The following is a 24,369-nucleotide window of genomic DNA, read 5'->3' as shown; positions in this document are numbered from 1 at the left end:
ACTTTGTCTTAAATTATAAAAGAAATACTTCATAATCCAAAGCTGTTCAATTTTTTCAATTTTTTTTTAGAAAAACAAAAATAATCCTTGGAGGTAGGGGAAATGGGGGAAACCATTTTTATACTGAATTTTTCCAGGTCTTTGCATCTCTAGGCTTTAATCAAAATGATTGGGTTTTGCAAACCCTAAATACTATGACATAAAACAGGTAAGCAATGTAGCCAGAGTTTAGTTTTTGATCTGATAATGTCTTAAAAGGTATCCTAACATACTTGCTAGGTTGTACATCTCTTTGTTTTTTTCACATATTGAAAAAATGATTTCTTTTGAGTGCAAAAAGAAATGTAATGAGATATTCAGCATTCTCAGTTGTATAGAACCAGAGTACCTCAGCTACATTACCGTTGGTTTAATAAAAACCAAAAACCAACTATTTAGGTCCACCATTAAAGGATATGAGTATTTGTTTTTCAGAAAGATCACTACAATAGGATGTGATCTGCAAAGCTTAATATAGTATCATCTAAGCTTAAGGATTTGGTCTTGAAGATTTCATTTCAGGAAATAACACTTATGTAAGAATCTGAGCAGCTGAAAGGAAAAACTATTACTTTGCTCAAGGTCTGTAAAATGTGTAGGTTTGAGTTCTGCCCTCCCAAGTGGGATTAAATTGTTATAAAAGCTGGAGCAGAACATGATTTCTGTACCCTTGCAAAAAATATGAATGGATTTTGCATATAAATTATCTGGGAACCCCAAATAATTGAAATGTTCCATGATTTTGAAGAGCAGTGGAAAACAGGTTATAAAATGTATGTAAAGAAATTAAGTGCTTTATCTTTGTTTTGACAGCAAATGATTCAGTGTAAATGTTGTTCATAGCTTTCAAAGCACACACATCGAGAGTATGCATACAAAGACATTTTCCCCCTGAAGACAGATATATGCACACCAGCTTTTGTTAGGGATCTTTGGCCAGTCATCTCAATGCTCCGTTGTTGTCCATCCATCCATTTAATATCAGGCAACTATTCTCCACTGCCCCTAACCAGAAGTCTCCTGTATACTGAACAATAGTTGCCATAAACCTCTGCTTTCAAGGCAGTGGGGACCACACCATCCCACAGAGGTACATTCACCTCTTCCCTGAACTATCTGGTCAGTCCCCCACCCCACCAGCTAGCTTGGACAAGCCGTGATAGGCCAGGGTCAAGAGAGCACGTAGTGATTTGAACAGATGCAAGCATCTTGTCCACATCCTCAGGCTCGACAAACTGAAATTGATCCACAAAACAGGATAAGACGATGCACTGGACACCTCAACAGACATTGAATCAACAGCAGCATTCAAGTCAGCATGTAGGTCAGCGATTTTATCCTCAAAGTGTCTTGCAAACTCATTACAGCAAGCCTCTGAGGGTTCCAGTATTGGATTTCGTGGGTTTGATGTGAGTAACCCCTGGACCACTCGGAAAAGCATGCTGCACCCAGCCAGTTAACTCCTCTCTGATAGATGTAGTGAGGCATGACGGACGAGAGTCAAGCACATTGATGGTCAACCAGCCTTCGCTAAGCACCTTGTCCGCATTCTCATGTCTCCGCAACTGAAAGTCATCCATCAGTGCTCTGGACACCTCTGCTAATGGAACTGCGTTAACTTAATTGGGTGTATATAAAAATTGAGCATGATTTTTTTGTGAGCAAAACAGGTCTGTAATGCCACCTACACAGAGGAAAATTGAGCACCTGTCCTCATTTCTCAGTTAAATTCTTGGAGTTGTGGAAATACCTGCCTTAAACAATTTATGGAAATAGAGAACACATTTGGGAAATGGTCTTCACTGTCCCCTTCTCCCCAAGACACCGGGCAACTTCGAATTGCTGAAAGATGGTCTGCAACTGTTTTGATTTAAATGTCAAATTTATTGTTAGAACAAGGCATCTTCTGTCTCTGGCCTGCTACCTTTGATAAGTACAAAATATATTAAACCGAAGTTACGTTCTTTAATTTATCCAGGTGTTTTGGCATTTGAGACAACTTTTACTCTGCATACTTGGCAGTTCATCCAGAAACCATGTTCAGTGCTGCTGTTGCAGAATAGTATAAATAACTTAACTTATTCCCCTTATATGATTACAGTTATCTTCAGTCTTAAGGATCTGGTTTGCAGAGAATCACAATATAATAATAAAAAAGTTGCAGATGGCCAAGTTGTTGTGTGTGTGAGAGAGAGACCTTTTTTTTTTTTTTACATTCACCATTACCCATTGATTTGGTACTAAATGTAAATTGTTGATTATTAACTCTAAGCATGTATTATATTTTGCATTTGGTATATAAACTGTGAGTTGACATCAAAAGGAAATCATTCTTCAAGGGTTTTTTTGTTTTGTTTTTAGGAAGAAGGGGAACCATTTGTACATTTTTGGAACGGTGGTAATCATAACCATGTGATGGCTAGTTGGGTCACCAGTGTCAAGTGTATATCTTTTCAACATAGAATTTAAAAATAATTAAGGGCAAAAAATATGTGTGTTCATCAGGGAAGAAACTGAACTTCAGATAAATAAGAGATGGTAATACAAATAGGCTAACAGCACCTCTGTAAAATGTTCCCTGTTCTTTCTCCATAGATAAAATCCTTGGGCACTTATAAATATGGAAGGCAACTGCAGTTTACAGTTCATGGTGATCCTAAAGCTCATCAAAGAGGCCAACTGGCAATGTTTTCTTTGAAGATAAATGCTGAGCTCAATATTATGCATATTCATTACAGAAAGCCTCATTTACAGGTACAGTTATTTAATGTCTATGTATTTAGCTATATTATATTGTACTTGCTGATGTAATTTACTTTTGTCATTGCTTCACAAAAGAAACAAGGAATCACATAAAACATGCAGTGTGGTCATGGAATATCTAAACATTTCATTTAAGTATCTTTTAAAAGACTTATGGCATTTCCATTAAAAAAAGCAATTTTGAATCTCTGTGGAAGATGCTTTTCTGAAAAAAAGCGAGGAGTACATTACATTAATGTTCGCCATTAAGCTGTTTCATTTCTCCATATAATATAAAGTAAACACTTCTCTCATAATATAAAATACTACTTTAAAGAAGAAGATGAGAACATTATATAGTGATTGGGAAAGGAAGTAGATACATTTGCACATAACTCTATACCAGGATTTGCTTACCCTAATTATGGTTTGCTTGAATGTCTGAATCCACTCAAGGCAACAAACCATTGTTTACTTTTTGGTATTGAGCCCCAATTTGGAGCCATGATTAGAAGTAGGTTTACAAATCCTGGCTTGCTTTAATTGTGGTTTGTTTCTGTGCATGGGCAAGAGCAGCTAAAAATGGAAGTGCTCCTCAGGCTAAATTATTCTTACTTGCTTTTTATCTGCATACCTCAACCTCCATCAGCCCCATCCCCTGCTCTCCTAAAGCCATGATGCAAAGGGGAATCCCCAGCTTATCTCAGATCAGAGATAAGCTGGGGATTCCCTTGCACCAGCTACCACTCTGCTTGCACCCAGGAAGGAGCAGCCTGACTTGGCCAGGCCCTGCAACTGTCAGCTACTGCAAGGCCCAGCTGAGTCCCTTCCCGCAGCCATGAGAAGGAGCAGCCTGACTTGGCCGGGGCTTGCAGGACCTCTGCCTTAAACTATAAAGAGATACTGCTTTTCAGAGTAACTATAAGATTTCAAGGAATTCCTCCTTTTCTCTATGCTAGTAACCACGTTCAGCAAAATATACTATTCCAGCTTCCCTGTTTTGCATTCTGAGTTCAAACTACTTGTATAAAATTTAATGGAAACTTCCTTCATCCTCTGAGTTCAGTTTTCCTCAGTTAAATTGGTTTAGGACTGCAATTGGTCACAAATAATGAAGCCATATAGATAGGCTCAAGCTAAACTTTACATCTGCCACATTTGGGTGGTAAAACAGCACTCCCATGTGTCTTACCACCACCACCACCCGCACTACCCTGGCCTGGATAATTTCTAATGATGCTAAATGTGTGAGGCAATGTCATCACACAGGTTTCCTGTCCCAAAAGTGGCAGTCATGTGGAGTAGAGCAGAGAAACTCTCAAAACGATAGTGTCATGTCACACCTTTTGTATCACTCGGCATTATGAGGAAGAGAGGAGGATTTGTTGTGGAGCTACTGTTTATCACAGGATCTCGGAGGCTGCCATAGCGTCTCTAGTTCCCACCACAGAATATGCCAACAACAACACGCCTATAGTTTTTCCTCCTTATAGTCTAGTACTTTAAATTGACTTCTGTGGGAAACAAGTTTAACGAAGGCATTTCATAGTTAATGGTGGATGAAAAATAAAATCACATTTAACCTAACTTGATACCAAATCCCATAAAAGTTGGCGTCACCAGGCTACTGCTGCCTTTAGTACTGACATCTTTGTTATGCAAGACTGACACTTGCTTCTTTGTTTATAGTCTTCTGTGTATTATTGTAATATAAACAATTATTAAAATGGAAATGCCAGCAATAAACTATGAAAATGCTATGATAAATAATACATAACAATGGCTTATATTAACATATGTCTGATTATACTTATTTTAAGGCATAGGCTTAAAAGAATTTTTGAATGTATCCTACACATTTCTTTGTTCATTATCATTCTGCATAAATTATTCACAAGCAGCTAAAAGCTCCTCTGTAATCATGAGCATAACGTTAATGGACAAAAAATTCCCAGAGCATTATATCAGTTTACTAATAGGACTGTGTGTCCTGTGTGAGCCTTCCTCTTCCTATAAGAGATCTTGATTTATCAAGTTGCTGTGGGAATAGCATATTAGAAATCCTTTTGTGAGAGTCACCCTTTTACTTCATAGAATTTTGCTTCTGAAGCTGGTGTACCATTGTTGACAGTTGCTTAGGAATGGTTTTGCAGAATCTGAATATGATGGATTTGTTTAGGATTTAGTTGTCCTTTGTTCTGTGGGAACAGTATCTCCCATGCTGTCTCTGACTTGCAGTCTCATGCAAAACATATACGTTAACTCATTAGCTGGTTATTCTGAATAGCTCACTGATCAAGTGCAGAAATATTCTTAAGGGAACACCCCACTCCCAAATAGCAACAGAAGTACTAGAACTTGTAGACTTGTGCATCTTCCTATCTCAAAATTCTGCAGGCTAGTTGTTTAAAGTGTTGATAGGACTTAAAGATGGGAAATTTCTTGCCTGTTAGGAGCCTATAATGACTGAAGAGTAGTGCGAGAGTCTGGTGTAGGTGTTCAGTAACTGAGAACTCCAGGATCAGATCCAGACCCTTAAGCTGCCCTCCCCACGTAACCCAGAAGTAAGAGGGTCTTGGTGGTAGTTCACTTTGGAGAGGGTAGGTGGGCCCCTGTGGCCTTCCTTGAAAATACTGTTCCTGACTAGAGCTCTAGTGCTTTGTTCTTTTATACTGTGCTATGTAAGCTACCTTTTCCCTGCTTAAGTTTATGAGAAAAGGGGAACTTTGGTCAGTTATCAGGGCTCTGTTTTGTTTTTTGTTTTCTTTATAATGTTGGAAAGTCAGTTAATTAGCCAACATTGCTTGAAGGATGTGTACTCCAGCTTGGGCTCTGTTTTGTTCCACTTTTACTCAACACAAAAACTAGAATTCTTAGACTTGTGTATCTGATTTTCTCAAAATGCTTTAGGCTTTTGTTTCTCTCCCATTTGCTTTTACTGTTCATCTAGAACAAATAAAAAAAAACTGGGGAAATTGAAATATGGTTGCTACAGAAAACAGTCTAGGAAGGTTAAGAACAAATGTTATGTCATTTTAAAACTAATTCTTATTTCCTTTGCAACTTTGCCCCTGCCCCCATGTGACTTTTAAAAAAAAATACATTTAACTGAATAAAATATTATATTTGATTTAAAACATTTCATTAATTATATTTACAGTATATACCACCCAATAGACAAAGTTCTTTTCTGTTTACTTTTTATTGATGTGAAAAGGCATGTAGTTAAGTGAGGTACATCTTGTAACATTTCAAAAATGCATTTAGAAACAGAAGGCCTAGATTAAATGTTAGTGGCCTCTGTATCTCAGCTTTTGCAAATTCAATGCCACAGTGATCTCAAAAAGTTGTTTTTAAAGACTACTGCTTCATCTCCCTGTATGGATGTATACAAAACATACAGCTATTAGCAAGTTGGTGGTCCTCAACTAGTCAAAAGCTGCAGCCCACCTGGAACCTCAACCTGTAGCACAGGATCCACTTGTAAGAGTACGCCCAGGTAGATGGTAAAACCTAGTGGCAAAGGAGTGAAGTCTGTGCCCTGGGAACAGAGCCCAGCTTTAATAGTGTGGTGCATGTGGGGACGCCAAGGAAGGCATTCTTACTGCAGAGCTACTACAACTGCTTCCATCTGCATGACCTCCACTGTCCCAATGCACTGAGAGTAAGAGAGCAACCTAACCAGTTACTGTTCTTCATAAAATCTAGTGCACAGTAGGACTAAAATATTTGGCTCCTCATCACGTCCAGACTCCTGAAAGGATTATTTGTTATCTCCTATATCCCCATCAACTTAATTTGAGCCAGGACTAAGTCCCAGAACCAGTTTTGAAGGCTAAAGCCTAAATGTGGGATGAGCAAAGCAATTAGAACTTGAGCATGTACAGTGTGATTTGCCTAGTCACCTACTCACTCAGAAGGCAGACATACAGACTTCCAGATCATAAGTATCAACACGCTCACTCACTGGGCCCATTCATAAGACACCTTAAACCATGGCTTTAACCATGGTGGTTAAACCAGAAAGCCAGGCTGTGTTCAGAAGACACCTTAAACCATGGCTTTAACCACTGTGAATAAGGCTTTTTGCTTTATTCACCATGATTAAAGCTGTGGTTTTAGGTGTCTTCTGAACACAGCCTGGCTTTCTGGTTTAACCACCATGGTTAAAGCCATGGTTTAAGGTGTCTTATGAACAGGCCCACTCTTTCTCTCCCCACCCCCCAACCACCCTCCACACACACACACCCTTCGCACAGATCCTTTCTCTGGAAGGATCTGATCCCTGAACATAAGACTCCTGCTGGAGTTGACCAAAGGTCAAGCTAGTCCAGCATCCTGTTTCAAAGACCAACTGCTTTTAAGTCACAAGCAAGATATCAAGACAGTTTTATTTGTGTTTTATTGTACTACACCCTGAGAGTTATTATACGGTGACTATTTATTTAGAAATAATTAAAATAAGGTAACCCCCCAAAAAAATCTTATTTTCCCTTAAGACATACTCATATAGTTGTGTACCTTCAGAGAGGACAGGACAAAGTAAAGGCAATTCCACTATAATCAGAAAGGAAAAAACAAAGCAGAAATAGACAATATGGATGGAAAGGAGTCCCTAGAGGTGGTGACCTGCAAAGGGTGTGCAATGTTCGTGTTTCTGCCTGAGCTCAACATGGCGTATACCTGCAACAAGTGCAAGCTGGTGGCACTTTTGGAAGAAAAAGTGAGAGGACTTTAGCGGCGAGTGTCCACCCCTCCAAAGAATAAGAGAAGACGAGGAGTTCTTAGACCGAACAGTGGAACTGCAACAGCAACAAGAAGCACATGAGATTGAAGAGCAACAGCCAGCTGAAGCAGAAGTGGAGTATGCTGAGGGGAGGGAAGCCAATGAAGAGGAAACTCTCTGGAAAAGAGTGACAGGAGCAGAAGAACTAGAAGGCATTCTGCACCGGTGGAACCATTAGAGTTAAGCAACTGCTTTCAGCTTTCAGCTTCTGGAGGATGAGTCTGAAGGACAGTTTGCAGAGGAAGAAGTACAGGAGACACCATGCAACAATGAACAAGAGGCAGAAGGTAGGTCAACCAAGAAGAAGAGAAGAGTAGTCATTGGGGGAGACCCCCTGCTGCGTGGGATTGAAACCCAAGTATGTCGTGAAGACCCATGGTCTCGCCAGGTGTGCTGTCTCCCTGGAGCACAGATTAGAGATGTGACTGAAGGGTTACCGAAACTCATAAAGTCCACGGACACATACCCCTTTCTTCTCATCCATGTGGGAACAAATGATGTCGCCAAGCAGAGCTACGAAGAAATCATTTCAGACTTTGAAGCTCTGGGAAGGAAACTGAAGAACTTTGGGGCCCAGGTAGTTTTCTCATCCATCCTCCCGGTTCTTGGAAGAGGATTAGAAAGGGAAAGAAAAATACTCCGGATGAACGACTGGCTACGAAGGTGGTGCCGACGTGAGAATTTTGGATTCTGGGACCACGGGCTACGCTACTTGGAACATGGACTGCTGGCAAGGGATGGGTTGCACCTCACAAGGGCTGGAAAGAATGTGTTCGGCCACAGCATGAAGAACTTGATCAGGAGGGCTTTAAACTGAATCTATGGGGGCGGAGACGTAAACCTCGAGGCAACAAGGGATGAAGGCCAAGGCACCTCAGTACAGAGAACAGCTCCAATAGTGCCCCAAAATATGTCCGCAACAATGTAGGAAAAAAGCCAGACTATAAAATACATGGTCTTCGATGTCTATATACTAATGCACAGAGCATGGGAAACAAACAGAACGAACTTGAACTCTTATTACATGAAGGCAAATATGACTTGATAGGTATAACTGAAACTTGGTGGGATGACTCCCATGACTGGAATATAGCAATTGAAGGATATAACTTGTTCAAAAAGAACAGAAGAAATAGAAAGGGAGGTGGAGTTGCACTATATGTTAAAAATACCTATCCCTGCACAGAAATACAGGCAGATCAGACTGAGAGCCCCATCGAGAGCATCTGGATTAAAATAAATGGGGCAAGGAATAAAAAGAACATGATAATCGGAGTCTACTACCGACAACCCAATCAAGGAGAAGACGAGGATGAAACTTTTGAGAAACAAATTGCCAATGTTTCAAGGAAGTGTGATGTAGTAGTGATGGGGGACTTATCTGTTGGGAGACCAATACTGCCAAAAGTGGCCCTTCCAAGAAATTCCTGACATGTGTGGGTTGATAACTTTCTCCTACAGAAAGTGGAAGAAGGAACTAGAGGATCGGCAATCCTTGACTTGATATTGACCAATAAGGATGACTTAGTGGATAAAGTGGCAGTTACGGGAACTCTGGGGGAAAGTGACCACATCATTCTTGAATTCTTGATTATGAAGGAGACAAAAGTTGAGTGTAGCCATACACGTACTCTGGATTTTAGGAAAGCTGATTTTAATAAACTCAGAACTATGATAAGTAAGGTCCCATGGCAAATGAGCCTAATGAGAAAAGGAGTGCAGGATGGGTGGGAGTATCTAAAAAATGAAATTTTAAAGGCACAGTTACAAACAATTCCAACAAGGAGAAAAGATAGAAGACAACAGAGGAAACCAATATGGCTCCACAAAAAGCTTAGAGATGACCTGAAAACAAAAAGGGATACATATAGGAAGTGGAAGGAAGGCCAGGCTATAAAAGAAGAGTACAGACAAGTGGCGCAGAAGTGCCGAAATGGTGTCAGGAAGGCTAAAGCTGTGAATGAGCTGAGATTAGCGAGGGATGCTAAAAGCAATAAAAAGGCTTTCTTCAGATGTGTGATTAGTAAAAGACAGAGGAAAGAAATGGTGGTTCAACTGCTTAATGAGGATGGCAAATTGATAACAGACGACAAAGAAAAGGCTGAAGTGCTCAATTCCTACTTTGCCTCAGTCTTCTCCCAAAAGCAGGTCTATGACCCCCCTGGAAAAAGTGAAGCAGAAGTTGAGGGGGCAGGATTACAGTTTGAGATTGACAAACAAATGGTCAAAGAACACCTAATTTCCTTGAATGAGTTCAAATCTCCAGGGCCCGATGAACTGCATCCTAGAGTAATGAAGGAGCTAGCGGAAGAACTCTCAGAACCTTTGTCTATTATCTTTGCAAAATCATGGAAGACGGGTGAGGTGCCGGACGACTGGAGGAGGGCTAACGTTGTCCCTATCTTCAAAAAGGGCAAAAAGGAGGAACCTGGGAACTACAGACCAGTCAGTCTGACATCCATCCCTGGGAAAATTCTGGAGCAGATTATAAAGAAGTCAATCTGTAAACACCTTGAAATCAATGCGGTGATCACTAGAAGCCAACATGGATTTGTCAAGAACAAGTCCTGTCAGACAAATTTGATCTCATTTTTTGATAAGGTAACCTCCCTTGTGGACCGTGGGAACGCTGTGGACGTCATATATCTTGACTTCAGCAAAGCTTTTGACAAAGTACCACATGACATTCTGATTAACAAACTAGCTAAAAGTGGGCTAGATGGAACAACTATTAGGTGGATTCACAGTTGGCTACAGAATCGGACTCAAAGAGTACTTATCAATGGAACCTTCTCAAACTGGGGAGAAGCAACGAGTGGGGTACCGCAGGGCTCAGTCCTGGGCCCAGTGCTCTTCAACATTTTTATTAATGATTTGGACAACGAGGTGCAGTGAATGCTGATCAAATTTGCAGATGACACCAAATTGGGTGGGATAGCTAATACCCTGGAAGACAGAAACAGACTTCAAAGTGATCTTGATAGGCTGGAGTGCTGGGCTGAAAACAACAGGATGAAATTTAATAGGGATAAATGCCAAGTTCTACATTTAGGGAATAGAAACCAAAGGCACAGTTACAAGATGGGGGATACTTGGCTCAGCAATACTACAAACGAGAAGGATCTTGGAATTGTTGTAGATTGCAAGCTGAATATGAGCCAACAGTGCGATATGGCTGCAAGAAAGGCCAATGCTATTTTGGGCTGCATTAATAGAAGTATAGCTTCCAAATCACATGAGGTACTGGTTCCTCTCTATTCGGCCCTGGTTAGGCCTCATCTAGAGTATTGCGTCCAGTTCTGGGCTCCACAATTCAAGAAGGACGCAGACAAGCTGGGGCATGTTCAGAGGAGGGCAACCAGGATGATCAGGGGTCTGGAAACAAAGCCCTATTAAGAGAGACTGAAGGAACTGGGCATGTTTAGCCTGCTGAAGAGAAGATTGAGGGGAGACATGATAGCACTCTTCAAATACTTAAAAGGTTGTCACACAGAGGAGGGCCAAGATCTCTTCTCGATCCTCCCAGAGTGCAGGACACGGAATAATGGGCTCAAGTTAAAGGAAGCCAGATTCCAGCTGGACATCAGGAAAAACTTCCTGACTGTTAGAGCAGTGCGACAATGGAATCAGTTACCTAGGGAGGTTGTGGGCTCTCCCACACTAGAGGCCTTCAAGAGGCAGCTGGACAAGCATCTGTCGGGGATGCTTTAGGGTGGATTCCTGCATTGAGCAGGGGGTTGGACTCCATGGCCTTGTAGGCCCGTTCCAACTCTGCTATTCTATGATTCTACAACAGATGGACTAATAGCATCAACAAGGAGACACACACACACACACACACACACACACACACACACACACACACACTCTCGTTCCAGGCCATCAGGATCCCCAACTGGGTATTTTTTTCGCACTGTTCTCATCCAGTCAACCACAATTGCTAGACATTGATTGGTGTGTTGAGGCTGAAGTTCCTGGATCAGTCAAAAAAGAAAAATCAGGAAAAAAATGGGGGTGGGGAAAACAACTGAGGAACGTTCTTTGATAAGCAGCCAAGAGGCAGACATGGCCGAGGATAAGGCATGCCCAAGGCTGTCTCCTAGGCAACATCTGTGACTGAAAAGGCAAAAGGGAAAACATGCAGCTGATGGAGTTTTCAACTCCAGGCTAAGCTTTCCCTTAGGGATAGATCTCTAGTCACCCTGCCCCCCGCATAAAAGCTGCGCAGAGGCAAAAGAGGTATCTGAGGTACATAGTTGCTGGTACCAGACACTCCTTTCCTTGGACTATTCTGGAACCTTAAACTATTGCACGCCTTGAATCCCATGTTTTGAACCTTGTCTTTGAATATACCACTGGACTTTAAGACCCTGATTCTGGCTTCTGCTTGGACTGTCAGAGTTTATTGGAACTTTGATCCATGGACCCTGGTGGGGTGCTTGTGTTGGTGTCCTATTGTAATAAAGGAGTTTGCTTTTTCTTAACAAGCCTTTGGTTGCTGGTGTTTCTGGGGAACCAGGTCTGACAGGACCTTTGCATCAAAAACAACAAGGTGTCTTGAAATGCCTGAAAAGGCTAACAATTTTATTATGGCTTAAGCTTACAAGAAAATCAGACCCCCATTTTGCTATTAGAATTAGGAAGTAAAAACTCCATTTTGCACTAGTTTTTCTTAGACCCATAGCTGGGGAGCGAAGGATTAAGTCTCTCATCTCTGCAAAAAGTCCTAGGTTCAATTCATAAGAACATCAGAAGTGCCCTGCTGGATCAAACCAAGGGTCCATCTAGTCCAGCACTCTGTTCACACAGTGTCCAACCAGCCGTCGGCCAGGGACCAACAAGGCAGGACATGGTGCAACAGCACCCTCCCACCCATGTTCCCCAGCAACTGGTGCACACAGGCTTACTGCATCGAATACTGGAGATAGCACATAACCGTCAGGGCTAGTAGCCATTGATAGCCTTTGCCTCCAAGAAATTATCCAACCCCCTTTTAAAGCCATTTAAATGGGTGGCCATCACTACATCTTGTGCATGTAATTCCTGGCATCTTCAGTTAGGGCTGGGAAAGCCTCCTGTGTGAGGCTTTCCCAGTCAGTTTAAAACCAAAGGTGGAGAACTTCTTTTAGCCTCTGGGCAGAATTCAATTTTGGAAAAGCTCGTGGAGGCCTCTTTCCAGTAGTGGATGGGGCTAAAATTACAGACGGCCAAAGACAAAAGAAATCAGACCAAAAATATCAGCATGTTGTAGCTTAAAGCTCTTACTGGCAATAACTAAGCCTTTTAGAATGGGGGAAATACTGCACAGAGTCCAAGGGAAAAACCTCCAACATTTGGTGGCTGGGAGGAAAAGGTTAGTGCCAAGGGAAGGGGACATGGCCATCTGGCGGACCCAGGAGGTCTGAGCTTGCACGCGCGCACCCACTCACACACACACCAGGAGGTCTCGGTTTAGGTCCTGGGCCTGAGGTTCCCCACTCTGATGTAAACAATTCTGAGCTAGATGGAACAATGGCCTATTTGAGGGTTGTTGAACCCTTAAACAACCCATGCCACCTGGGTTTGCATGACACAACAACCCATGGCAAGCCCAGCATAATGCAACAGCCCCATGGGTAAATTAACCCATGGTGGGCTGTAATGTTGTACAAACCAGCTCAAAATAAGGCAACTTCCTATGAATTCCTATGTCACATTGAGGTGATATTGCTCTGAATTTTGGGCTTGTATTGGGCAACATGACAACCTTCATATGGAAACTTTCAAATGTATGTGAATCCCAGCGCAGTTGACACACTGTCAGTACTCCAACCACAAAAGATCTTATTTTTATATACTCCAAAGCACAGAGAATGCATTGTGGCAACTGTCATAAAGATTGCTTTGTACTTATAAAAATGGCAGTTGGTCCATCTGTAAAACATCACATGGAAGAAGTATTCTTTTTATCTAGTTGGCATGATTGTTCAAACTAGATGCTGGCATTCTACTAAAAGTTAATAGCAGTAAAAGGCAAAGGAAGCTATTTCAGGGGATTCTCTTGGCTGAGTAAGATTTTCATGTGAAAGTAGTTGTTCGTTCTGGCTGAAGTGCTAGATGATGCTGTGTGGGAGGGGTTCCTCCAGGGTTTGGGAAGGGTCAGGGTGTACCATTTGGGCAGAATTTTCTCAGCTGAAGAAGCATTGTATAGGTTGGGCAGGAAATACAAAAAGCTACTATTTGGGTGAATGTTATTTTTTTCTCTTGAGAACAACTGGAGGGTGTTGCATGGGAAGGAATAATTTGGTTTGGATACATATTTGATTGGGTGGGTTCTCTGCTGGTGAACACATTTTTTCCACTTGACTCACTCAGTGAAAACGAAATGAGTAGTACAACTTCTAAATTTATATTCAGTTACAATAATATAGATTTTTCGAAAGGAAGGGAAATTGCTAATTATTTTAAGAGGATGTAACCTTTATCATGGTGGTTGTGTGGTGATGATTTGCATTTCTATGGCACTATTTTTGTATTTGCAAATCTTTATATCAACAACCCTGTTACTTTTATTAATCACATATTGTAGATGAGGGGCTGATACTGAGAGAGGCTTTACCTTACAATGATGAGTTCATGGTCGGGGAGGGGGATTGAAACCTGTGACAGTGATTGGTTATTGGATCCAATCAAAACCTGCCACCCATCAAATTTACCACAGCAGCTAAAAATGTTTTTTCAAGCAAATAAGACTCATGGGAAGCATGCGCCTTATTGGGAGCAGAATCCCACTCCTAGAAGTGGCAATTTTGGCAGGGGTGAGATTTGGCCCCTGGTGGTCTCTAGGGAGGAGGATGTACCCCCAGTCCCTGGATGTTGTACACTTCTGGTGTAAACTAAACACTTATATACTACTATACCACCACATGTTGGTCCAGTGAAAGATAAGAGTTCTTTTCTGGCTTGTGTATTTGGGTATTTGCTTTTCAACATTTGTTTAAAACACAGATATAAAATTGTCTACCTCTTAATAGTGACTAAGAGATTGTAAGCTAGACACTTTGCACTGTCTCCCCTCCCAGGAGCAAATCCCCCTTCCCACCTTAACTGTAGTTAAGGAAAATTTTGATAGATTTTAACAGTTAATGCTAACCAGGTTTCTCATTAAGCTAGAATCTGAAACAGTGTTTGAGGTTAGTGGTAACATTTCTTTTGACTGTGGTTATGGAAGGGGAGGAGATTTGTTCCTGAGAGCAGAGGAGTGACTACTCTTCATTTTGGTAGTTTTTACCTCTGAAAGGAAATTGTCTGTTGATATTTTCTAAGGTTGAATTTATCTACAAGCAGCTCCAGCTATGATTTGCTAAGCAGGATGAGGAAGGATCTCCAAAACATGCTGGTGGAGAAGGTGAATCGTGTGGATGGAGATTTGGTATTAACGTTATACATGGAACTAGTGGGTGCCTTTCAGTACATTTTCTTTAACTGGTAATAGGTTAATTTCTTCATAGTGAACAATGTGTAAATTATATGTTCATTTGTCTAAACCTTTCAATAATAATAATAATAATAATAATAATAATAATAATAATTTTATTTATTTCTTACCCGCCTCTCCGTTTGGATCGAGGCGGGGAACAACATTAGTGCAGGAATCAACACATTTTAAAAAAATTATTGATTTTACATTAATCTGGGTAGGCCTGCCGGAAAAGGCTAGTCTTCAAAGCTGCCTTAAAATCACAGAGGGAGTTAATACTACGAATCTCCTCCGGCAGGCCGTTCCATAATCCAAGAGCAACAGAAGAAAAGGTCCTCTGGGAAACTGATGTCAGCCTAGTCTTGGCTGACTGAAGTAAGTTCTCCCCAGAGGACCTGAGTGTGCGGGGCGGACTGTATGGGAGAAGGCGATCCCGCAGGTAACCTGGACCCAAACCATTTAGGGCTTTAAAGGTAATGACCAACACTTTGTACTTTGCCTGGAAACTAATCGGCAGCCAGTGGAGTGATTTTAATGTTGGGGTAATATGCTCATCCCTAGATCTACCGGTGACCAACCTGGCTGCCATATTTTGAACTAGTTGAAGTTTCCGAACGAGGTACAATGGTAGCCCTATGTAGAGCGCATTGCAGAAGTCGAGCCTTGAGGTTACCAGCGTGTGCACAACCGTCTTTAGGTCTTCTGAGTCTAAGAAGGGGTGCAGCTGGCGTATCAGCCGAAGCTGATAGTAGGCACTCCTGACCGTCGCATTTATCTGAGCTGTCATTTGGAGCAACGGATCCAGGAGCACCCCCAAACTGCGAACACAGTCTTAGATAAATAGATCCCAAGCTACTTAACAAAGTTTGATTGCATCATTTCACTTCTATACTGATGGATTGTAGCAAGTATTAGGCTAAATTTCAAAGACATTTTAAAGGATCGAAGTATGTTAAAGGTTAGTTAAGGACATGCAGTTAATTCAGATGCAACATCCCCAGTCCTCCAAACAATGAAAGATGGTGTTTCTTTCTTCCTCTCACAGGCAATTCAATTAGTTTCTTTATTGCAAACTATTGTTGGCTGTTATGTCTAAACTGTCAAACTGTGATTTGCACTTGCCCTCCCAAACAGCATTGTGGGAAGAATCAGGAGTAGAAAACATTGGATTTTTTTCAGAATGAAAGATATGCATAGACATATATTGTAGGTTAAAAAAAAAAAAAAACAAGAACCATGCACCCACAATCAATTTGTTTAACAATTTCTGAGCCTTCGTGACACAGCTGGTTTGCTTTCCCAGCTTCACCAGAAACCATAACAGCTAGAAACCTAAAGGAGTTCCTTGAAATACCCCAAATTACTAATAGTAGCAGCAGTGAGAGGACTCAGGACTATGAGTGTCAGAGTGGTTTAGCATTATGAGAATAAGCCTAGCCTCCCCACTTCTGGGGCCCTCCACCTGCCACGCCCCAGTCTGTCACTGCTGTGAAGACAGGATCCAAAGTTTTTATTTTCATATAGCTGCAGTTTAGCATATCATCTGAATTCCAAACTGGTTAATCTGAACTTTGGTTAGTGAAAAACAAGCCTATTTCATAAACTTTGGCTTGAAATTGGCTTGTTGACACTAACCAAAGTTAACTACATTTTGTAGGTTGGGACAGACATGGCATGCTGTGGTTAATCTAAATTTATTGGGTGATAAGTTGGGAGCAAAAGCTTCTGAGCTCTTTGTGGTCATGCCAGAGGAGAAGCAGGACTACGCTAGCCCAGGGAGAGGTTTGGCTTTTGTTATTGTAATGCTATGGTTTAGTGTTGTGTCTGAAAAAGAGGGACTAACTCATTCCTGTAACTTTGCTTTTAAGAACTGTATATTTTGTTTTCTAATGAACATATCTTCTTCCCTCCCCGACCCTGCATCATCTTATGAACAGTTTATTGTGGATGGGGGAATAATCCTACTTCAGAGAGGGTTTTAAAAAAAACCCATCAGACTTCATTTCCAGTGAAGCTAATGAAGGCAACCACTGATAGATACTCAGCACTGACAAAGGCACAACAATCCCCGTTCCCAACCATACAATGAATATTTTTTTAAAAAATGTATAAATGGAAGCAGTAAATATTGTGTTAAGAATAAAAATTATGTGTATCCAGTTGCTATAGAAACTAGCCAGACACATTCCAGCCCGGGGTATGAGTGCTTCTTTCTGACAATATTGTAAATCAGAAGTCATATTGGCTCCTTTCTTCCAGTGATGAGATGCTTAATAGGTTATATTCAGCATATGTCTGGTTAAGCACACAAGTGAGTATTGGGTTCTAGGAGGGGAACAATCTGATAACTAAAAATAGCAGTGAAGGGGGCACAGGGTCCAGTCATAAAAGAGTGTGGGTGGAGTTGTGTAAGAGAGCAGGAGAACTGGAAATAATAGGACTGGAAGACTAATGATCATAGGCAGGAAAAGAGGGTACAAAAATAGGGTTGGACAAGACAGCTTTAAACACAGTACCGTATCTGTCAAGTAACTTTGTCCAGATTGGGGCATAGCTGAGCCACCAGCCAAAGCTAGTAGAAAACATTCAGTGCCACCGAGGCCACCTGACCCTCAAGTGAAAATGATGGGTCTAGGATAATTTATTTATTTATTTAAAACATTTCTTGTTCGACTTTCAGGGTAGAAGCCCTCACAAGGTGGCTTACAACAATAAAATACTTTAAAACAATTACAATAGTAAAAGCAATGAAAACGTAATAAAATAGCAGTAAAACCAATAAAAGCCAAGAATAAAACCAGCACTTTGAATTGGGCTTGGAATCACACTTTTAACCAGTGCAGCTGGTGCAGTATAGGCATTATGTGATCAAATTGCCTCGCCCCACCAATATTCAGGCAGCTACATTCTGTACCAACTGAAGTTTCTGAACCATCTTCAGAGAAAGCCCCCCAGACAGTGCATTTAGAATGGACGTGACTAGAGTGTATAACTGAAGCAACATCCTCCTCCTCCAGATAGGGCCGCAGCTGGCGTACCAGCCTAAGCAGGTAAAATTCACTCCTGGACACAGCAGCCACCTGGGCTTCCCCAGCTAGCTCAGAGTCCAGGAGGATTCCCAGACTGCACACTTGATCTTTTAGGGGGAGTGCAATCCTATTTTAGGTGGCCCAGGACCACTCCCTCTCACAAGGAGGCCTTAATCAAATTACAGCCTCTTTCAAAGAAAGATGCATACAGCATTTTGATCAAAATGCATATTGATGGAGAAATTCAAGGCCCCAGATTCTCATGGCAAGGTTTAATAAGCCAAAAGGAACAATGGTCAAGCATGCAAATTGTAGAGCAAGCCACACCATGCACCTTGTTTATATCATCAGATGAAATCAATAGAAATTGATTCCATCAACTTGGATCAGACAAGGCATTTTAGACACACACACCCCATCTAGAACTACACCAGTGGCAGCATCCAAGTCAGAACGGGTGCAAGTAATTATAAAACTTAACTCTGTTGCAAATTTATATGGCTGTGTTGAGTATTCTGCCCCATATTAGAATCTTTACAGAAGTTTAATACCTGTAGTTTGTAGGACTAATTGCATAAAGATATACTGTAAGTATTTTAAACAGATTGACACTTGCTCTCTTCACTGGAATCAAATTCATTTTTCCCTTGTCTAATGTAATGTTCTCATTGATCCAGTACTGGTGTGATTCTTTTGTACGTGTAACATCAGTTCTTGTCTCTTTCAATCTCTCTCGTATATTCTGTGTTTTTGGCTTTCTGCCCTTGAGAGGTACCCTTCTATTGATTTCGTCATTTTAAAAATGTACATTAACATTTCATTACTGATTTTTTTATGTAGAAGGAAATAGCATTGGTATGAATCTACAATGGGTGCAGTGAAAGCAAAGGATTTCTATCCTCTTCCTTTCAGAAGAGCCTTAATATAACAACTTGAAGTGTGTGTGTGTGTGTGTGTGTGTGTGTGTGTGTGTGTGTGTGTGTGCAATACCAAGGGTGGGAAAACTTTATTGTGTTGAGGGCTGCAGTTCCCTCAAGGAAAATTTCTTTGGGAAGGGGGCACATAACAGTGGTGAGTGTGACTTAGTTGACAATGGGTAGGGATGAAGCCAAAAGTGGGTGGGGAGAGAGCTGGTGATGGGCCACCCCCTTTCTTAATACCAGTCCTTGAATGCCACCCTTACTCCTGATTCTCTTCCCCGCCTCCCAATTTGTCACTCAAGTTATGATTATGGTTATCGCCTCTAGCCTGGCTAAGACACTGTTCTCAGTATCTTGGTATCTGAGGACTCAGTACCAATGTCACTTCCAGAACTTGCCATGGAGGTAGTTCAAGATCAGGCAAGCATGTTGACCTGGCTCATCGGGCATAAATGTCCAGGATTAAGCAGCCCTCAGTCTCTATAGAACCTGAAGAAAAGAAGGGAAAGAAAAATAATGGAATATGTCTATCTTGGTGCTCACTAGTTGCGGCATCTCCAGTTACGCTTAAGCACCATTTCTGATTTTGAAGACACTTAAAGCAACTGTTCCATGGCTCAGCACTTGGTCATGAATGGGCTTCTCTAGAGGAATTCAAAGAGATCCTGATCACTGGATGTACCTCTGAGGGTGAAATCAGATATCTTGCTCCTACTTTGTAGGACCAACTCCTCACTTTGCAACTCCCTCACTCATCCTAGTCATTCTCCACACTTACCATGTGTCTCTCACAGTTACTGCAGCCACAGCAACATGATGAACTCCAAATATAACTGGCAACTGATCCACAGGGAGCACCACTCATAGAGGCACCCTAGAACCCCAGCCTAAGAACACTTTTTGTTCTTAGACTTCTAATCATAATATCTTAAAACGGAGAGATCTCATTCAGTTACAATCAGTTTTGAATTGTACCTTTGAGAAGATAACTCGATCAAAATTTGTCAATTAAATTTGTCTATAAATTCTTCTAGACATCTGTATATCAAGCTTTTTGATGTAAAGTATACACTATTATTTGCTCATTAATTGATAAGCAAAAAAACTTTAAATACACTTTTAACCTGGAATAATACAGTCTCACACTTGATCATTACTCAAATAACTTTTTGGCCTGATAGGGCTTTAACTCAGTGTTTTCACTTTGGATACCATCCAGGTCAACTTGACCATTATTTTTTTGTCTGTTGTACAGCATTCATTGTGAACTTGCTTGTGTCTCTGCATTGTCTTCTATTTAATACAATAACTACTACTTTTTTACATTTTCAAATTCTTAATTATCATTAAAGTTTGGCATTTGCATTTCATAATAAGACATACAGTTTTAAGAGAGGTGGGTTAGCATTTTCTCAATTGTCTTCCCAGCAAGTCCACTAAAGCAAAATAACCTGTTTCTTAAAAATCCAGGACACTTTACAAGTTTTTGAAAGAGTGCAGAAACCTGCAAAACCTAAAAGTGGGATAAGTGTACACATGATAAGCAACGATCCAACTTTCAAGCTGCCTTTCATATGTCTTTCTCCTATAATGCCCTTCCTTTCTTTGCAAGAAGAGGTGCTCTTGAATATATGAAGCTGCCTTATATTGTAGGACTCTTAGTCCATCCGAGTTTTGTGTCTCCAGACTGGCTGCAGTTACCCATAATGCCAGGTGGACCTATTCTCTAGGAACCTGCTACCTGGGATATTTTAACTGAAGACATCAGGGATCAAGCCTGGAACATTATACATGCAAAACAGCTGCTCATCCACCCCGTGACACGGTCTGGATCCAAACAGAGAGCTTTCCTTCTTTAAAAAAAACAACTAGTGATTTATGCCTGCCACTTCCCTTAATGGACTCTGAAAATCAGTATTTTATGCATCCTTATTGCTATATCAAAGCTCAGTTTGATTAACGAAGCCATTGGAGGGATTCTTAATGGTACATACAGTATACTGTATGCTTGTTTCATTGACAATACATAACTGCCTTGTATTTGCTGCTTATTTGTGGTATGTGTAAATAACATGTTTTAAATTCAAAGTATTGACTGCTCTAGTCATAGAAATGTAAAGATACTTCCATAATTTTATGAATAGCAGGCTCCACACCAACTGTATGCTATATTCATATTACTCTCATGGATTTTCTGGATGAGTTTGTGACATATGCAAGCATTTTCCCTCCATTAAAATATACTGAGAATAGCTAAGCACAACTGCCTTTACTTGTTTTCAGCCAGCTTGGAGAGCGCCTGAATGTGGCCAATTTGGGGAACACAAGTACCCTTTTGTTTCAACAGCATCTTCAAGCACAGAAAACAATTTTCACAAAGCTTCCCTGGGTAACACACAGGTGTTGATAGCACAGGAGTGTGTCATATAATGAAAGACATGGGGTATAAATTAAACATTGAGATTTTTCAAGGATATTCTGTTTAAATTTATGCACCCTTTTATTATTTGCACATATCTCTGGTGTTTGCTTTTCTAGAATGCAAATGGGTAAATCTTAATTGATCATTTCATAATGTTCTGTGTGTGCTATGATGAAACATAGTTTGGCTTCTCTTTATGCTGTGAGTCCTGATGAAAGGCAACACTCTTACTAGTGCCTCCTGTTGCTGTGAATAGTGATTAGCTAGCTCTACCGAGAGCTGTCAGAAATGAAATTTGGTGCCTGCAGAGCATGCTGGAATATGCTGATACTGGGAAGCTCCCCCTGGCAGGTGAAAGAAAAAGCTTTCAAGATGCCCAGTTTAAGGGGAAAACAAAATAAAGTTGTGCTTTGGCATGAAGTTGTGCTTTGGCATGAAGTATCTAATGATATAGAGGCAGATGATGGACTGATGGTATTGCAATGTCAAATGACTTCAGTACACACTTACACTTTATTAGATTGTAAGCCTATGCGGCAGAGTCTTGCTATTTACTGTTTTACTCTGTACAGCACCATGTACATTGATGGTGCTATATAAATAATAATAATAATAATAATAATAATAATAATAATAATAATAATACCACCTATATTACTCACTAAATGAATCAAGCATTCATTTAAAGGGAAGCTTTTGCAGCAGAGTGCATTGAAAACACATGTTTAATAGGTGCATTCATTTTAATAGGCTCATTCATTGAGTTGGCCTGATTAATTAGTGCATGTCACCATCTGGTACTTACTGAGACTATTCATTTTTGGAATGCTGAAATTGCAGGGAATAGTGCACACCAATTAAGTTCCTTTTAACTGGATTATGTTGGTATAAAGTATTCGTGTAGGAGGTCTTCATTGTGATTCAGCCAGCGCACAGCCTGAAATTTAGAACAACGAAATAGTGCCTGAAATGCATAGAGGAAAAAGGGGGACTGCATCCTTTTATTAGACAGACTGTTAACAGCAAGAGAACCAAACATAAGAATTTTTTTGTAAAGCAGGTGGAGATTTCAAGTTCCTTGCATATGTGTGTGTGATGTAAATGTATGGGGGTGGGCAGTATATACATGCAGCTATAATGCAGATGCAGTCTCCTATCCTTTGCCTTGATGCCTTTATTATCAAAAGGAGAAGTTAAAACATCAGTGTAGTTTAGCAATCTCATACACCTTTTTGTATCCAAATTTGTAGCACCCTACATTTTCCTTAGTTAGAGTTAATAAAAATCTACAACAAATATCTTTGCAAGGTCCAATAATCTAATGACAAGATATTTCATTTGAAATTTTCAACCAACTTATAGTACAATGTATTATAAGTAAAACATCTCATATTCAAGTTGATAAGTGAGAGCATTCTCTAATTTGAGAGAATTCCCAAAAGAAAAGAGCTTTCCTCTTGTTTGCCATTAGGCTATTTTGATGTGTGCTTGCTTATTGCTGTAACTGGTTTTACCATTTTAGCAACAAGAGCTATGTGATCAAAGGGAACTGTTACAAATCGGCGTGTCAAATGCAGATTTCTCTTGCTATTTCTAAAACAACCTTCTGGTTATTTAATTCATTGTGTCTTCCTTTGTCTATAAGGATAGCATCTGACAATTGCAGTAAAATTAAAGCTCTACAAAATATTTTTTCAGTACCGTTTTGGAACTAGGGCACCTAATGAAAGGACTCCTATAGGAAGTATTGAGCCGCCAAACTGAAACTGTTTTGGATCGGCCCTCCTTTCTTAACTCATTCAGTTTAGTCTGTCACCTAAATGTTAGAAAGTAGTGATATCAATGTCTTGGGACAGGCTTTCTACCAAGAAAGATGTCACTTAAGGCAACTTATAATCACAAAACGTGATAAAAACAAATGATAAATACTTTGCAACTGCTACTTGAAAGCAGGGGATAACCAGAATCAGTTCTCTTATACTCTTCATTACTACTTTAAATATTTAATGTAATAATTTCACCAAATTTGAGGAACCAATTTCAGAAGTTATATTTATATTTATGATGGTCACATTATGCAGTGCTATCAATTTTATAACAGCAAAAGGAAACACTATAGAGAGAAAGCTTTAGCACTATTTTACAAGTGTGAAGATTGTGAGGTATTATGTAACATCAGAGCCAAGCTTTTGTAAAAGAGTAATAGAAATTCTTCTAGTTATGCTGCAGCTCCATCTGGTGTTTACTAGGAGTGCTGGCTTATTACCTATTAGAATTAACAGTATCACTTGCCATAAAGCGATATAGCATTTATGCAGATTGACAGATAGGTATCCAGTTTCATTACCTGTACTTGCTATATACCACAATGTGATAAAGGTCAACTGCCATTATATTATGGAGGGAAATATTGAAAACAAATTCATTAATGTAGTTGTCAATTTGCAATGACTATGTGTGCATTTCATAATAGCTGTTCCCAAGGAGGCAGCCACTAAATCAACTTTAGAACAGTCTTTTGACTAAATAGATGTCTTTATATAGGTGTTTCTCTGCTCAACTCTGCATTCATTCAAATTAACTAGAAGCAAAAAATTTCTCATAATTTGGGTTGAATTCTAGAAGCGTGCAAGTTGATGTTTGTTTTTTTCTTTGGGTTTTGCTATTGCAAAAACAGTGTAGTTAATTTTGAAATATTGTATTGACTATTCACTAAGGCAGCTTACTTTATGGGTATTCACTTTAAACACAACTGCCGGAAGGCTGCTTCATTTGAGGCACATTTGTAAAAGCAGCTCCCCATGTATTCCCAGAACTTATAACCATGAGATCACAAACTGCAAAATGAGAGGTTGCAATGGATTGGTTGAAAATCACTGGCACCACAAGAGTCCCTCATACAAATGCTTGACACATGGGACAGCTCCATGTGGTTACATTTGAAGTAATTCCCCTACTCACAAGACACTGTG

The 24,369-nt window shown here is 40.3% G+C and overlaps 1 protein-coding gene across 2 annotated transcripts in view; it reads left to right on the top strand.

The window, feature by feature from the left end:
• The window catches only part of PEAK1 (pseudopodium enriched atypical kinase 1), a 76,949-nt gene that overhangs the window by 13,905 nt on the left and 38,675 nt on the right, over positions 1–24,369 (top strand). For both annotated transcript variants that reach the window (XM_063142585.1, XM_063142584.1), the window contains exon 2: positions 2,635–2,793. The gene's annotated coding sequence lies outside the window, so the exon portion shown is untranslated. The remainder of the gene's footprint in view (positions 1–2,634; positions 2,794–24,369) is intronic.

The sequence above is a fragment of the Elgaria multicarinata genome, chromosome 16 (genome assembly GCF_023053635.1).
Source record: "Elgaria multicarinata webbii isolate HBS135686 ecotype San Diego chromosome 16, rElgMul1.1.pri, whole genome shotgun sequence".
NCBI classification, from domain to species: Eukaryota; Metazoa; Chordata; class Lepidosauria; order Squamata; family Anguidae; genus Elgaria; species Elgaria multicarinata.
The sequence above is the reverse complement of the archived record's forward strand: the minus strand, read 5'-3'. Positions and strand labels throughout refer to the sequence as shown.